At 38.6% G+C, this 18,457-nt stretch overlaps 2 pseudogenes; both read right to left on the minus strand.

The window, feature by feature from the left end:
• Positions 1-18,457, minus strand: part of LOC115858025 (cytochrome P450 2C18-like) — a 46,459-nt pseudogene that overhangs the window by 11,372 nt on the left and 16,630 nt on the right.
• LOC115857813 (sterol carrier protein 2 pseudogene) lies at positions 4,499-5,310 on the minus strand (annotated as a pseudogene).

Raw genomic sequence — 18,457 nt, forward strand, 5'->3', positions numbered from 1 at the left:
ATCACATTTCAGGCACCCACTAGGCACATGTGGCTAGTGGCTACCATATGGGACAACGCAGATATGCACAATTCCCTCTTCCCCAGAAGATAGCAATAGTAATTTCAACCTTAATAAACTCACGATCCTTCTCCCCTCAAAGTAGACATTTCAGTCATCTTATTTTTATGTACAATAACACATGCAGGCTTCAAATGGCAGCAGCTTGTAGGATACCAACTATAAAGTTTGAATAAAAATAGAAACCATGTGTTAGAAAGCACTGGAAAGCTGCAGACAAAAATTAGTCTCCAGGGCTTCCCTGGTGGCGCAGTGGTTGAGAGTCCGCCTGCTAATGCAGAGGACATGGGTTCGAGCCCTGGCCTGGGAAGATCCCACATGCCACGGAGCAACTGGGCCCGTGAGCCACAACTACTGAGCCTGCGCGTCTGGAGCCTGTGCTCCGCAACAAGAGAGGCCGCGATAGTGAGAGCCCGCGCACCACGATGAAGAGTGGCCCCCGCTTGCCGCAACTGGAGAAAGCCCTCGCACAGAAACAAAGACCTAACACAGCCAAAAATAAATAAAGAAAGAAAGAATTATTTTTTTAAAAAAATTAATCTCCAGATTCCAGAGACAGAAGAAACTTGGAAAGGTTAACTGGCATCTACAGTCAATATCTGACTGTGTTAATATCCAATTCTGAAACAGGAGGCGTTATGTAATTCTGTCCGCCTAGTGAAGGAAAGATGAAAACTTTCTGGAAGAAGATAAACATCACCTGAGACTGCATTTCTTATGCAATATCTGAGCTTAAGCAAAATGTATCAGGTTCAGGGAAGACAGAACTAAGCAAACACCAAAAGAAAAGAAAAGGGGGCAATTATATATATATAATAAAAATATACCCACAATATGGAAAGTTACCCACCTTATTTTATGAGGCCAGCATTACCTTGATATCAGAAGTCTTATTAAAAATTCTTTGAGAAAGAGTAATTGCAGACCAGTCTCTTGTGAATATAAATACAAATGTTCTCAATAAAATGTAGCAAACCAAATTGAGCTTTTTATATATGAGAGACAGACACAGACCCCAACAGAGAGACAGAGAATAAAATATATGCCATATAAACAAATGCAGAGACTACATTTGGTCAAATTTTGTACACACAATTATGAAAACATTATACAGATTGCGAAGAGCAGGGGACGGGAAAATGGGGTGTTTCTAATCAATGGGTATAAAGTGGTTGCTGGGGGTTTGGGGGAGAGAAGGATGAAGATACAGAACACAGAGGATTTCTAGAGCAGTGAAACGACTCTATATGATACCACAATGATGGACACATGTCATTATACACTTGCCCAAACTCATAGAATGTACAACATCAAGAGTGAACCCTAATGAAAATGATGAACTTTGGATGCTAATGATGTGCCAAAACAGGCTCATCAACTGTAAAAAATGCACCACTCTGGTAGAGGATATTGATAATGGGTGAGGCTATCTATGCCTGTGTCGAGGCAGGGAGTATATAGGAAATCTCTGTATCTTCAGCTTAATATTGCTGTGAACCCAAAACTGCTCTTAAAAAATGAAGTTCGGGCTTCCCTGGTGGCACAGTGGTTGAGAGTCCGCCTGCCGATGCAGGGGACAGGGGTTCGTGCCCCGGTCTGGGAAGATCCCACATGCCACTGAGCGGCTGGGCCCCTGAACCATGGCCGCTGAGCCTGCGCATCCAGAGCCTGTGCTCCGCAACGGGAGAGGCCACAACAGTGAGAGGCCCGTGTACCGCAAAAAAATAAAAAATAAAGTTCATCCCAAAATTTCATACAAAAATAAGATTAGGAATATTTCCCTGATCTGCTTTTTTTAATATTTACAAAAATATACATAAAATATCATTCTCAATGATGAGATATTAAGCCCTCACCTCTTCCTGGATATCATAAATTAAACAATGGCCACTATCACCACTTCTGTTCAACACTATCCTGGAAATCCTGCCAGTGTGATAATGCAATAAAGAAAATTAAAGTCATGAGAATTGGAAGATAAAACAAATATTAAACCAGGTGGCAAAATTGTATATATAAAAATTACAAATCAATCCACAAATTATTAGCAATGATAAATGAATTTAGAAAGGTTGCTAGATATAAGGTCATCAAAATAAAATCAAATATATTTCCATATAGCAAAAAAGTGGAAAAGGCATTTTTAAAATTATACAATGTAGGGAGTTCCCTGGTGGTCCAGGGGTTGAGACTCCATACTTCCAATGCAAGGGACGTGGGTTCAATCCCTGGTCCAGGAACTAAGATCCCACACGCACCATGGCATGACCAAAAAATAAAAAACAAAAACAAAATAAAATTATACAACATATAATAACATCAGAAATATTATTTATCTGAGAAAAACATAACAGATGTGCAAGCCACTGTACTGCAAACAAAACAGTACTGAAAAATTAAAGAAAGCCCAAATAAATTGTATCTGTGAATTGAAAGATTCAACATGTCAAGATGTCAATTCTTTCCAAATTGATTTAATATCAACCTGATAAAAATCATAGCTGAGTGTTTTGGGTAACTGACAAATAGATACTAAAATTTATCTGGAAATGTAAACTGCTAAGAGTAGACAAAACAATATTAAAGAAGCAGAACAAATATGGGAGACTTAGCCAGATAATCAAGATCTGTCATAAAGATTTATAGCCACAAACTGGAAACAACACAAAACCCATCAGGCTACCCCATGCATGACTTTTGCAATTCTCTCATCTTAAGGACTGCAACCATACTGTGAATATGGGAACTTCAAGAGCATTGAGGCCACAGCAGGAGAAACAAATCTGACCCTGGGGATGAAACAGTTTCTTAATTTAACATCACGGGTCACTGCATGGGGCAGGTTGGTGGGGATAAGGTCAATGTATCTCTGGATCTCATGTACCACAGCATCCATGTAGGGCATGTGGCTCCTGTCCTGCATGCAGGGACTCTGGTGTCTGCCAATCACACAGTCAATCTCTTTCTGGACTTTAGCTGATAAGACACAAGTGAGACTGATGGAAAAACAGGAAAATACATACCACATTTGCATACCAATTAAGAGTTACATAAAACTCTGTGAAGGTGTTCCAACATCATTATAAACATCAACTACAGGCCCAGAAGGACACCTAGACATACAGGGTGAGTTGCCATAATATAGGTACAAATGACTTTCATACAAGCTAGGCTTTGAGATAAACCTGTGCACACCTATATATTAGCATACAGGATCATTAATACGAATAGAAATTATGAAATGCTTCAAATATAAATATTACTTTTTTTTTGAAGAAGAGCTATTTTAATTTTCTATTAAACATTCTTCCGAAAACATTATTTTACCCCACATCTTACCGAGTTATTAGAAATAACATTAGCATTAGAAAAACTAGGAAGGTAAAAATAGGGAAAACACATCACATGACAAAGTCTAATATGAAATTTACCTTTAAAAAAAAAAGGAATAAAAAGTAGTATTCCTTTAAATTGAATTAAAAAAACTAGGAAGGGGCTTCCCTGGTGGCGCAGTGGTTGAGAGTCCGCCTGCCGATGCAGGGGACACGGGTTCGTGCCCCGGTCCGGGAAGATCCCACATGCCGCGGAAAGGCTGGGCCCGTGAGCCGTGGCCGCTGGGCCTGCGCGTCCGGAGCCTGTGCTCCGTAGCAGGAGAGGCCGCAGCGGTGAGAGGCCCGCGTACCGCAAAAAAAAAAAAAAAACTAGGAAGGTAAATTAAATGTGGCTTGTTCAACTAAACATATGAAAAGGGAAAATTATAACAAAGGAAGGAGAGTTTTACAAATTTAATTAAATTAATACGAGATTATAATTTGAAAACTGTGCATCTCAAAGCAAAATTTATTTGTTCAATTATTTTTAACAACAGTGTTTTATGATTCTAATACATTGATTTTTTTTCCAAGAAGGAAACTCACTTAAAAATATTTTTGTTTTAAAAAATAGGCCTTTTTCCAGCTATATATTTTTTCTCCCCAGCCTTGATCATATTTCTTTGATTTGGAAGAAAATACTGTTTTGATGGCATGAAATGCAAAACTGTAAAGATTTTTTTTAAAAAAATCCCAGTACAGAATTTTATAAATTATCAGTGGAAAACAGATTAAGGTCATTAAGTGCACAACACTAATTACTGGCCAGCTACTGGTATTCTGTTTCTTCCCTAGTTCTCCCAAGGAAAACTTAAATTGAGTCTTCAGCAGAATAATCCTCAAATATACTTTTATTTTTTTCTTTTTTTTGCAGTACGCGGGCCTCTCACTGTTGTGGCCTCTCCCGTTGCGGAGCACAGGCTCCAGGCGCACAGGCTCAGTGGCCATGGCTCACGGGCCCAGCTGCTCCGCAGCATGTAGGATCCTCCCGGACTGGGGCACGAACCCCTGTCCCCTGCATTGGCAGGCGGACTCGCAACCACTGCGCCACCAGGGAAACCCCTCAAATATACTTTATAAGCAAAATGAGAGCTTTTGTTTACATAGTTTTTGGATTTTGCTATTCCTAATTTTATTCTAAAACTCAATTTTACCCCAAACCATAATTACCATATTAACTTTGTAATGCACAGTTGTACGCAATTCAGCAAAGCAGTAGTACACCATCAGGTTCTATTCACCCAGAGCTTAGGAAAAACAGGATTGGTCACACCCATTTAAAAACAAATACGCTATTTGCCAATGTGTAGTTTCAATCTAAGTTCTGACAATGAAATATATGGACATATATCTATATATCTCATCTTGATTTTCAAAGTTAAGCAAAGAGAGTTCTTCTCAGCTTAGCTTTGCCTGGCTGAAGCTGAAGATTTTGTAACTTCATAGCCAGACCCATGTTGCCAGTGATTTTCAATTTACCTTGAAAGAAGGCCGACTGAGGATTCATTTTACCAGTCATCAAAGCCAGTAAGTCCGAGTCAGCCACTGTAATTGTGCAGTCGCCCTTCTTATCTGAGTTAGGGAGCACTGATCCTTTGCCATTCTTCACGTCCACCACCCAGATGGCTTCTTTAGCTCCAGGGCCATCCTTCACCTTAAAGGCAAAAATACCACCGATTTTCTTCACAAACTGCTCCCCTTCCTCTTCAAGCTTCTTCTCAATCTCCTTAAAGACAAGATTTGCCTTAAATCCATCAACTGCAGAGCTGGTTGGAGCAGCCTCAGTTTGATGAGTTCTAAAAGAACCAGCAGCTTCAGGAAAACCCATCTTGTACAGCGTGACCACTACTGTTCCTCCGATGCCTAAATTATGCTGCAGAGCAACCTCTGCACCAGGAACTTGTTTTTTTCCGGCTTCCTAAATATTACATTATTAACTCAAGAAATTACTGTCCTCGCAGAAAGAAAAAACAGGAATCAAGTATTAATTTCATTTTAAAAATCAAATTCTGTAACTGATGTATATGTATGTATGGTTTGTGTGACTGTACATGTGTTGTGTATTTATTTGCAACTTTGAATGCTATCTTCTTTAATCCTCATACTCCTCCCAAAGGTGGCCACTTTGAAACATTCTAGCAGTTTCTTCGGAAATTTAAATTTCATATTTCTAAATAATTACTAGGGCTTCCCTGGTAGTGCAGTGGTTAAAGAATCTGCCTGCCAATGCAGGGGACACAGGTTCGAGCCCTGGTCCGGGAATATCCCACATGCCATAGAGCAACTAAGCCCGTGCGCCACAACTACTGAGCCTGCACTCTAGAGCCCGCGAGCCACAACTACTGAGCCCGCATGCCTAGAGCCCATGTTCTGCAACAAGAGAAGCCACCGCAATGAGAAGCCCTCGCACCGCAATGAAGAGTAACCCCCACTCACCACAACTAGAGAAAGCCTGCACATAGCAATGAAGATTCAATGCAGCCAAAAATAAAAAATAGAAAAATTTATTTTAAAAATTACTACTTTTATTTCCTGATTTATCCATTTTTAGACAATGTATAATGACTTTCTGATAAGTGAGATGAGGGCTTACATCTCAACCACCACCCCATACAAAATAAGTACCCACAAACAGACACAGACACAGACACACACACACACAACTTCCCCTCACTCAATTTTCCACAATATATTTATATCACAATTTTTTATTATATCACTATTCATTGTTTATATCATTATGACTAAGACAACTATGATTATGTTGACTCTTTTGTACATTCTTGGTCTTTTAACATGTATTTCAATTCCTAATTTTTAGATGCCAATTTAGAATTATTGCAAATGCTTAGGCAGATGTTTCAAACTCTTAGTAATTAATTTTCTAATTACTGGGAAGCCTCAATTTATCATTTCTCTTTTGTTCTTGGTGTCTCCTCTCCCAACTGCTTTATCCACCTAGTCCATTTTGAAATAGAAGTTTTCTAAACCTTGTGCCCAGCACCCTCTCTGAAACCTCCATTTTCCTACATGAGATCTCCTGAATCTTCAGGAATAACTCTCATTTGTAATTAATTTATCATCATTTCAATGGGGTTCTGACCCAGAAAAACATAATTTGCTTAAAGATTTTTTTTTAATTTAAAAAAAAATTGTTCATAAAAGTTAAAACTATTGCCCTGAAAGGAAATTCTTACGGCAAACACCATTTTTCTGGACTCAGACTTCTGGAATAATAAAATTGCTTTTTAAGTGTGACATAAGTACAAAAAAAGAAAATTACAGGCCAATATTCCTGATGAACATAGATGCAAAAATTCTCAACACAATGCTAGCAAACTGAATACAAGAGCACATTAGAAGGATCACACACCGGGCTTCCCTGGGGGCGCAGTGGTTAAGAGTCCGCCTGCCAATGCAGGGGACATGGGTTCGAGCCCTGGTCCGGAAAGATCCCACATGCCGCGGAGAAACTAAGCCATATGCCACGACTACTGAGCCTGCGCTCTAGAGCTGGCGAGCCACAGCTGCTGGCCCTGTGAGCCACAACTGCTGAAGCCCACGTGCCTGGAGCCTGTGCTCCGCAGCAAGAGAGGCCGCCGCAGTGAGAGGCCAGTGCACCACAATGAAGAGTAGCCCCTGCTCGCCTCAACTTGAGAGAGCCCGTGCACAGCAGCGAGGACCCAACACAGCCAAAAATAAATAAATAAAATAAATAAATTTTTTAAAAAATTAAAAAAAAAAGAAGGATCACACACCATGATTAAGCCGGATTTATCCTTGAGATATATGGGTGGTTCAAAATATGCAAAATAATAAATATGATGTACCACATTAATAGAATAAAGGATAAAAATCATACTGTCATCTTAATAGATGGAGGAAAAACATTGGACAAAATTTAACATCCTTTCATGATAAAAACTCCTCCCAACAAATTATGTATAGAAGGAATGTATCTCAACAAAATAAAGGAATGTATCTCAACGTGTATGACAAGCCCAGGGCTAACATACTCAACGGTGAGGGGAGTGACATCAGCATTACAGCAGTGTGAGACACTCCCTTTGTCCCCACCTTCAATCTACAACCAGTTAAACGTCCATAACTCAACAAAGGGAACTCTGCCCAACACATGAGGATGCCAGAGAATTCCACACTTCTCTACATTTAAAGGTGGGTGGATTGGAACACATAGAGGAGGCAGAATGGAGAGAACAGGTGAGGCAATGCCTGAGATCCTGGCACCCAGTCATGGCATCTAAGCCCACAGCCCCAGAGAATCCAGGAGTAGCAAGGGGGCATTGCACACAATTCTGACCTCCCAGTCACAACAGCACCCACAGCCACAGGGAACTGAGAAGTGGCAGCAGGACCTGTGACTCTGTCCCGTCAGCTGTGGAAGCACCTGCAACTCTAGACCCCCACCCTCCCGCCCACAGCAGCAGCACCCATGAACCTGAAAGCCCCTAATGCAGCAGAGGTGACCATAGCTCCAACTGCCCTCCAACTCCCACCCTCCCCCCTCGGCAGTGAAGCCCACAGCCCAGACGACCCTGGACAAGGTGCCTGCCCTTCTGGTGCCCCAGGCGGCAATGCCAGCAATAGCAGTGACACCAGCAACAGCAAGGCACCAGTGACAATGAGGCACCAGTAGTGACAATGAGGGCACCGAACAACACCTCTGGCAAAGGCAGTGGGGTGGAAAGTGCCAATTCTCAAATATAGCCAGAGGCAGCTGAAGTAAGAGAAACCAAAAACCTGTGCTATAGTGTCATCTACTGAAAACAAACAAACAAAAAGGCCTCCAATTACAAACCTGTTGAATTGTTAGAAACAAGGTTAAAAGAAAGATAAAACACCTTTACCTAATGAAGAAAGGTGTTTGCTACTTCAAATGCACCAGTAGAAGAACAACTCATCAAGCACCATCGTGACAATGGCATAAAAATTCTCCAGAAGCCAAACTGAAAATTACAGAATATTGAGATCTAATTGATAGACAATTCAAGACAGCTGTCGTGAAGAAACTCAAACTCAACATGATACAGCAAAACTCAGACAGGCAGTTCAATGAGCTAAGGAATGAAATTAATGAATAGAAAGAATACCTTACCAAAGAGACTGAAACATTAAAAAAAAAATCTGGAGCTGAAGCATGCAATAAATGAGATGAACAACACATTATAAAGCAGGCGTCCCCAACCCCTGGGCCACCTGTTAGGAATCGGGCCGCACAACAGGAAGTGAGTGGTGGGCCAGTGAGCGAAGCTTCATCTGCCGATCCCCATCGCTCCCCATCGCTCACATGACTGCCTGAACCATCACCCACTGCCCCCGTTTGTGGAAAAACTGTCTTCCACGAAACCCGTTCCTGATGCCAAAAAGGTTGGGGACCGCTGTTATAAAGCATTGGAAATAGGGCACCCCATGGAAGAGAGAATTAGGGAGCCCGAAGATAGAAACCTAGACATGATTCTGGTTGAAGAGGAGAAATAGGGTGTTAAAAAAAATTGAAGAAATTCTAAAAGAACTATTGGAATCTATTAGGAAGGACAACATAAGGATAATGGGTATCCCACAAGGAGAAGAGAGGGAGAAGGGAACAGAGTTCATTTAAAGAAATAATAACTGAGAATTTCCTAAACCTGGGAAAGGAACTGGATATATAAGTGCATGAAGCTAAGAGAACACCTAATTACCTCAATGCAAAAAGACCTTCTCCAAGACACATTATATTAAAACTGCCAAAAGTCAATGACAAAGAAATCCCCATATGCTGTTGGTGGAAATGTAAACTGGTTCAGCCACTATGGAAAAGAGTATGGAGATCTGCTTCATTTCTGGGTAGTTATACAAAAAATATGAAAACACTAATTTAAAAAGATATATGCACTGCTATGTTCACTGCAGCATTAAAATAGCCAAGATATGGAAACAACCTATGTGGCCATAAACAGATGACTGGATAAAGATGATGTGGTATATATACAATGCAATACTACTTAGTGAAAGAGAGAGAGAGAGAGAAAGAAAGAAGGGAAGGAAGGAAGGAGGGAGGGAGGGAGAAAGGAACGAAAGAAAGAAATCTTGTCATTTGCAACATGGGTAGACCTTGAGGGTATTATGCTAAGTGAAATGAGCCAGTCAGAGAAAGACAAATACTGTATGGTTCCATTCACATGTGGAATATACAAACAAACAAACAAAAACAAAAACATAGATACACAGAACGGAGTAGTGGTTACCAGAAGGGAAGCAGAGTGAAGGGAGGGCAAGATGGGTAAAGGGGGTCAACTGTATGGTGAACGGATGGAAACTAAACTTTTGGTGGTGAGCACACTGCATTGTATACAAAATGTGATGTTGTACACATGGAACATATATAATGTTATAAACCAATGTTACATCAATAAAGCATTTAATTTTAAAATAAATAAATAAGGGAAGAGTGGATGGTTAACCAAAAAAAGGTAAAATGCTATAAGCTATTTTTTTTAAGAGGTAAAATATATTAGCTGTATAATTGTATTTATTTTAAACCATTTATAATTTTTAATGAATATTGGAGACCAAATGAAATGTATAGCATGATGTTTTTAATCCAGTGTGAGTGGGAAACAAATAGTACATGAAATTATGACCCCACCATTTTGTTCCTGCTCTTTTGAGCCAGAACCTTTTAACTCTCAGTTTATTAAAGAATATTTTAACCCATTTATACCAACATTGATGGATTTTCATCAAAAGGTGTTTTCTGATATTATTCCAATTAAGCAAATATAATTCTTTGATTAATATTACTATAAGCTATTCTTCTAAGATCAGGAACCAGACAAGGATGCCTACTCTCCCCACTTTTATTTAACATAGTACTAGAAGTCCTAGCCAAAGCAATTAGACCAGAAAAATAAAGGCATCGATTTTGTAAAGGAAGAAGTTAAATTGTCTCTATTTACAATGATAGGATCTTATATGTAGAAAATCCTAAAGACTACACCAAAAACTGTTAGAACTAATAAACAAATTCAGTAAAATAGCAAGATACAACTTAGTGTATAGAAATCAGTTATGTTTCTATATACCAACAATGAACTATCTGAGAGAGAAATGATAAAAATAATCCACTTAGGGCTTCCCTGGTGGCGCAGTGGTTGAGAGTCCACCTGCCGATGCAGGGGACACGGGTTCGTGCCCCGGTCCGGGAGGATCCCACATGCCATGGAGTGGCTGGGCCCGTGAGCCATGGCCACTGGGCCTGCGCGTCCGGAGCCTGTGCTCCGCAATGGGAGAGGCCACAACAGTGAGAGGCCCGCATACCGCAAAAAAAAAAAAAATCCACTTATAAAACCATCAAAAAGAACAGAATACTTAGTAATAAATTTGACCAAAGAGGTGAAAGATCTGTACATCAGAAACTATAAAACACTGATTAAAACGAATGGAAGAAACACAAATAAAAAGATATCCTGCAGTCATGGATTAGAAGAATAAATATTCTCTAAATGTCCACATTACCTAAAGCAATCTACTGATTCAATGTAATCCTTATCAAAATTCTAATGACATTTTCACAGAAATAGAAAAAGGAATCTTAAAATTCATATGGAACCACAAAAAAACCTTGAACAAACCAATCTTGAGAAAGAAAACACAGCTGGAGGCACCACACTTTCTGATTTTAAACTATATTACAAAGATACAGTAATAAAAACAGTAGAATACTGGCATAAAAACAGACACATAGATCAATGGAACATCATGAATACAGCAGAAATACAGATGGTCCCCAAATTATGACAGTACTATTTACAGTTTTTTCCACTTTACAATGGTAGAAAAGCCATATGCATTGAGTAGAAACTGTACTTGGAATTTTGAATTTTGGTCCTTTCTTAGACTAGCAATATGCAGTATGATACTCTCTCATAATGCTGGGCGGCAGCAGCAAGCCACAGCTCCCAGTCAGCCATGCAATCATGAGGATAAACAACCAATACATTTACAACCACATTCTGTACCCATACAACTATTCTGTTTCTCACTTTCAGTACAGTATTCAATAAATTACATGAGATATTCAATGTTTATAATAAAATAAACTTTGTAGCAGGTGATTTTGCCCAACTATAGACTAATGTATGTGCTCTAAGCATGTTTAAGGTAGGCTAAACTAAACTATGCTATTTAGTAGGTTAGATGTATTAAGCACATTTTTGACATATAACATTTTCAACTTAAAATGGGTTCACTGGGATGTAACCCCATTGTAAGTTGAGAAAGATCCGTAAATCCATGTATCTACAGTCACTCTCTTTGACAAGGGTGCCAAGAATACACAGTGGGAAAATGACAGTCTCTTCAATAAATGGTGCTGGGAAAACTGGATTCATTCAATAAATGGTGCTGGGAAAACTGGATACATACAAAAGAATATAATTTGATCCTTATCTTACACCATTCATAAAAATTAATTCAAAATGGATTAAAGACTTAAATGTAAGACCTCAAATCATAAAGCTCCTAGTAAAAAACATAGAGGAAAAGTTCCTTGACATGGTCTTGGCAATAATTTTTGATACGACACCAAACACACAGGCAATAAAAGCAAAAATAAACAAGTTAGACTACATCAGTATAAAAAAGCTTCTACACAGGAAAAGGAACAATCAACAAAATGAAAAGGCAACCTACAGAATGGGAGAAAATATTTGTGAAATATATCTGACAAGGTGTTAATACCCAAATTATATAAGGAACTCAAACAACTCAATAGCTAATAATAATAACAGTAATAATAACCCAATTAAAATGGGTAAAAGACCTGAATAAACATTTTTCCAAAGAAGACGTACAAATGGCCAACAGGTATGCGAAAAGGTACTCGACATCAGGGAAATGAGATATCACCATGCACCTGTTAGTATGGCTATTACCAAAAAGACAAGAGATAACAAGTATTAGTGAGGATGTGGAAAAAAGGAAACCCTTATACACTGTTGATGGAAATGTAAACTGGTACAGCCATCATGGAAAACAGCATAAAAGTTCCTCAAAAAATCAAAAACAGAACTACCATGTGATCCAACAATTTCACTTCTGGGTATATATCCAAAGGAAATGAAATCAGTATCTCAAAGAGATATCTGCATTCCCATGTTCACTGCAACATTATTCACAATAGCCAAGATATGGAAACAACCTAAGTGTCTATCAATGGATAAATAGATAAAGAAAAGATGATGTATACAACAGAATATTATTCAGCCAATAAAGGTGAAAATCCTGCCATTTGCAACAACGTGAATGAACCTGGAGGATATTATGCTAAGAAAAAGTAAGCCAGACACAAAAAGACAAATACTGCATGATCTAACTTACATGTGAAATATAAAAAAGTCAAACTCATAGAAACAAAGAGTGGAGGGATGGTTGTCAGAGGCTGGGGTGGGGGAAATGGGGAGATGTTGGTCAAAGGGTACAAACTTTCAGTTATAATATGAACAAGTTCTGGGGATCTAAAGTATCAATACAACATGGTGACCACAGTTAACAATGCTGTATTGTATACCTGAACTTTGCTAAGAGTAGTTAATTAGCTCGATTGTGGAAATCATTTTGCAATTTGATTTCGCAATATGAAATCATGTTGTACACCTTAAATATATAAATTTATATTTGTTAATTATATCTCAATAAAATGGGAAAAATTAAAGTTGTTCAAAAAGGGAAAAAATTCCTTTAGGCACTTCTTTTGTCTAAATAGCATAGATCTTTTTCTAAATCTAACCTTGTAAAGAACTTCTCAGACTAGAAATTTTCTCAGCCTTTCTTACCAAATTTCTAGAATTTATGCTATACTTCAACAAATATAGTTCCCATCTCCCCTACCCTAGCATTAGAATGCTGCATATTCAGAATAAGGAAAGATTTCTGCAAAAACATACCTACCATTCAAAGTGGACTCTTCTTAAGAAAACTAATATTCAATCCTAGGCCAATTTATGCTGGCTGTGCCTGCTGCAAATCCCTTCCCATGAAGTCCAGACACTTATCCAGAATTTTTTATTGATGAAATCCATAGCTTTACTGCCTTTGCTACTGCTCACACTGTCTTCACTTTTCTCAGTCCTTCTCCCCTATTGTACAAATTTGTCTCACTTTTAACCTTTTTAAAATATTTTAATTTTAAACTTATAGCTGGTGGCACAGAAATTTCAAAAATAAAGCTTCTCTAAGAGAAATAAGATGGAGGACCCAATATCTTCTCTGAAATTCACTCTGCCCACCATCTTGCTCATACCTGTGACCTCTCGGCACTTTAGCAGGAGGAGAAGCCCATATCTCAGTGTGGCGTTCGTTTTCTCTGTCCCAGCTCCAAACAAATCAGTTACAGTGGCTATCAAGTTTTCAAAAGTAAACTCCATCTGTTGATTGTGCTTTTCCTAGGAATTATTTGATGTAATTATCTGATAGTTTGCCAGCATATATAATTACAGTCAATCCAAAATAACACACATTGTTATAAAGCTAAGCAAACTTAGACGCTGGAGTGCAGTATTAAAACAACAACTGTACGGTATGGCAAAGTGTGTGGATTGGGCTGACACAATCTTCATTACCTACTCCTTTTCCCTTGCTTGCCTAAAAATTTCATTGCAAGCCTCTTTTGCAGCTACATTGGCCAAGCAACACACTTCTTACCAATGGCCTACTGATGCCAGTTTCTCCCTTTCTTTCTTCATACTCAAAACACAGATATGAAGGTGTAAGTGGTGTAGACGTCATCTTGGAACATGAGTATCTGAGCATGAAGATGAAGCCTATATACTTAAGAATGCTGAAGAAAAATGGAAGGCACTTGAGTCCATGATACTTCAAGGCTAGCTCTGGACTGCCCAACATGAGACTCTCTCTATGTGAGATAAATAAGCCCACTGTTTCTTTAAGCCTTTGTTAATTTTTTTTCTTATTGGTAGGCAAACACAATCTTAAATGATAGAAATGAGCAAATTAGAGCTATATTTTGAAAACCATTATAAGCCAGAATCAAGAGTTTGCAATTCTCTTCTCCCACTGAAGAATTTATGTGGATTCTGTGTTGCCTAAAGATCCATTATGAAGTTGAAAATGTGCAAAAACTAACATGGCAGCACATCCTAGAATAGATTATAGAGAAAGAGAATGGATTCACAAAGACAAAACGCGGCTGGCCACTACTGTATTCCAAGATATGAGGCAATAGGCAACTTGGTCTAGGAAACAAGTGCAGATGCTAAGGGTCAGGAAGTGACTGAATAAAGCTCTCACCAGTCAGAAGTTGGGAGAGTAAAAGCCCTTCACAGGGACAACTAAGGTTGGTTTAGATGAGGGATATATGTGATTCAAAATTGAAAATAACAAAAATAATGACTACAGAGGTCATTAACAAACCAAAAAATAATTTCTTCCTATCCAGTCCTCTAGACCAGCACTAATTTAATAAGGCTCTTATAATCCCCAAATGGCCTGTGGCATGCCCAATATTATGTAATCCAACACCATTAAGATAGACAACCCTATCGACAGTTGTACTTGGTAGATAAAAGTAGTCATCCTCATTGGTAACATCAACTTCACACAGTTTTCTAACCTTTTCAACTCAAAATTACTCTGAGGCCAAGAAGGAGAGCAGAGTTCTTATAAACCATTATTACTATTTCCATCTGTTCAAGTGAATTTGAAGCATCAGTGGTTATGTACACATAGCCTATCAAAAATAAGTTAGCCTGTACAAAACCTTGCTGAAAGAAATTAAAGAAAAACTAAATACATGGAAATACATCCCATGTTCATCTATTGAAAGACTTAGTATTCTTAAGATGGCATTACTCCCGAACTGACCTACAGATTCAACATGATCCATATCAAAATCACTGTTAGCTTTTTGCAGAAACTGATGAGATTGTCCTAAAATTCATGTGGAAATTTAAGTGACCAAGAATAGATAGAACAATCTTGGAAAGAAGAACAAAATTGGAAGACTCACACTTCCCATATTAAAAATTACAATAAAAAAAAAAAAAAAAAAAAAAAAAAAAAAAAAAATTACAATAAAGCTATGGTAATCAAGATTGTGTGGTACTGGCAAAGAGCAAGATATATAGACAAGTGGAATAGAATTGAGAGTCCAAAAGTAAACCCTTCACATCTATAACTAATTTTCGACAAAGTTGCCAAGATCATTCTATCTGAAAAGAATAGTCTTTTCAACAAATGGTGCTGGGACAACTGGACACTCACATGCAAAAAAATGAAGTTGGACCCATACCTCACACTACTATCAAAAATTGATATAAAATGGATCATAGACCTAAATATAAGAGCTAAAACTATAAAACTATTAGAAGAAAACTTGGAGGGAATCATTGTGACCTTGGATTAGATAACAGTTTCTTAGATATGACACCAAAAGCACAGGCAACCAACGAAAAAATTAATAAATTGGATTTCATGAAATCGAAAACTTCTGAATTTCAAAACACACTATCAAGAAAGTAAAAGGACAGGGACTCCCTGGTGGTCCAGTGGTTAAGACTCCACACTTCCTATGCAGGGGGTGTGGGTTCAATCTCTGGTCAAGGAACTAAGATCCTACATGCCTGCATGGCATGGCCAAAAAATATATAAAATAAAATAAAATAGGGCTTCTCTGGTGGTACAGTGGTTGAGAGTCCGCCTGCCGATGCAGGGGACAAGGGTTCGTGCCCCGGTCCGGGAAGATCCCCATGCCACGGAGCAGCTAGTCCCGTGAGTCATGGCTGCTGAGCCTGCGCGTCCGGAGCCTGTGCTCCACAACGGGAGAGGCCACAACAGTGAGAGGCCTGCGTACCGCAAAAAATAAAAAAATTAAAAAATAAAGTAAAAAGACAACCCATAAAATGGGATAAAATGTCTGCAAATTATATATCTGATAAGGCACTTGTATCTATAACACTGAAGAACTCTTACATCTCAACAATTTAAAAATAAAAACAGAAATAAACAAATAGGACCTAATAAAACTTAAAAGCTTTTGCACAGCAAAGGAAATCATAACCAAGACGAAAGAAAACCCTTAGAATGGGAGAAAATATCTGCAAATGAAGCAACTGACAAAGGATTAATCTCCAAAACATACAAACAGCTCATGCAGCTCAACATCAAAAAAACAAACAACCCAATCCAAAAATGGGTGGAAGACCTAAATAGACATTTGTCCAAAGAAGACATACAGATGGCCAACAAACACATGAAACGATGCTCAACATCACTAATTATTAGAGAAATGCAAACCAAAACTACAATGAGGTATCACCACACACCCGTCAAAATGGCCATCATTTAAAAATCTACAAACAATAAATGCTGGAGAGGGTGTGGAGAAAAGGGAACCCTCTTGCACTGTTGGTGGGAATGTAAATGGATACAGCCACTATGGAGAACAGTATGGAGGTTCCTTAAAAAACTAAAAATAGAACTACCATATGACCCAGCAATCCCAGTCCTGGACATATACCAGGAGAAAACCATAGTTCAAAAAGACACATGCACCCCAATGTTCATTGCAGCACTATTTCCAAGAGCCAGGACATGGAAGCAACCTAAATGTCCATCAACAGAGGAATGGATAAAGTAGATGTGGTACATATATACAATGGAATATTACTCATCCATAAAAAGGAACAAAATTGGGTCATTTGTAGACATGTGGATGGACCTAGAAACTGTCATACATAGTGAAGTAAGTCAGAAAGAGAAAAACAAATATCGTATATTAACACATATATGTGGAATCTAGAAAATGGTATAGATGATCTTATTTGCAAGGCAGAAATAGAGACACAGGTGTAGAGAACAAATGTATGGACACCAAGGGGGGAAAGGGGGGGTGGGATGAATGGGGAGATTGGGATTGACATTTACACACTATTGATACTCTGTATAAAATAGATAACTAATGAGAACCTACTATATAGCTCAGGGAACTCTACTCGATACTCCAATAAAAATTAATTTAAAAAAATAATAGCCAAATTCAAAAATGGGCAAAGCACTGCAATAGACATTTTTCCAAAGAGATGCATAAATGGTCAACAAGAACATGAAAGATGCTCAACATCATTAGCCATCAGGGAAAGGCAAATCAAAACCACAAGGAAAGACCACTTCACACCTACTAGGATGGCTAGAATCAAATGGACAGATAGGGCTTCCCTGGTGGCGCAGTGGCTGAGAGTCCGCCTGCCGATGCAGGGGACATGGGTTCGTGCCCCGGTCCGGGAAGATCCCACATGCCGCGGAGAGGCTGGGCCCGTAAGCCATGGCTGCTGAGCCTGCGCGTCTGGAGCCTGTGCTCCGCAATAGGAGAGGCCAAAACAGTGAGAGGCCCGCGTACCGCAAAAAAAAAAAAAGGACAGATAATTAGAAGTACTGTAAAGGATGTGAATAAATTGTACCCTTCATACACTGCTGATGAGAATATAAAATGGTGGAATTTTATGCATAAGTTTTCTTCTAAGAGTTTTATAGTTTCAGCTCTTACATTAAGCCTTTGATCTGCCACACTTCCTCCAAAGGTTAAATATAAATTTATCATAGATCCAACAATTCTACCACTAGGTATATACCCAAGAGAAATTAAAACATATGTATACACAAAAACCTGTACACAAATGTCCACAGAAACATTATTCATAATAACCAAAAAGCGACGCGACCAAAATGTCCATCAACCAACAAACAGATATATAAAATGTGGTATATCCACACTGAAATATCATTCAACCATTTAAAGGAGTGAAGTACTGATATATGATACATCATCAATGAACCTTGAAAACACTGTTAAGTGAAAGAAGCTAGACACAAAAGATGTTATCATACATATTGTATGAACTATACATATTGTATAATTCCATTAATATGAAATGTCCAGAATAGCAAATCTATAGGGATGGAAAGTAGATTGGAAATGTTTAGAGCTGGGGAGGTTGGGGAGGAAAGGG

The sequence above is a fragment of the Globicephala melas genome, chromosome 16 (genome assembly GCF_963455315.2).
Source record: "Globicephala melas chromosome 16, mGloMel1.2, whole genome shotgun sequence".
NCBI classification, from domain to species: domain Eukaryota; kingdom Metazoa; phylum Chordata; class Mammalia; order Artiodactyla; family Delphinidae; genus Globicephala; species Globicephala melas.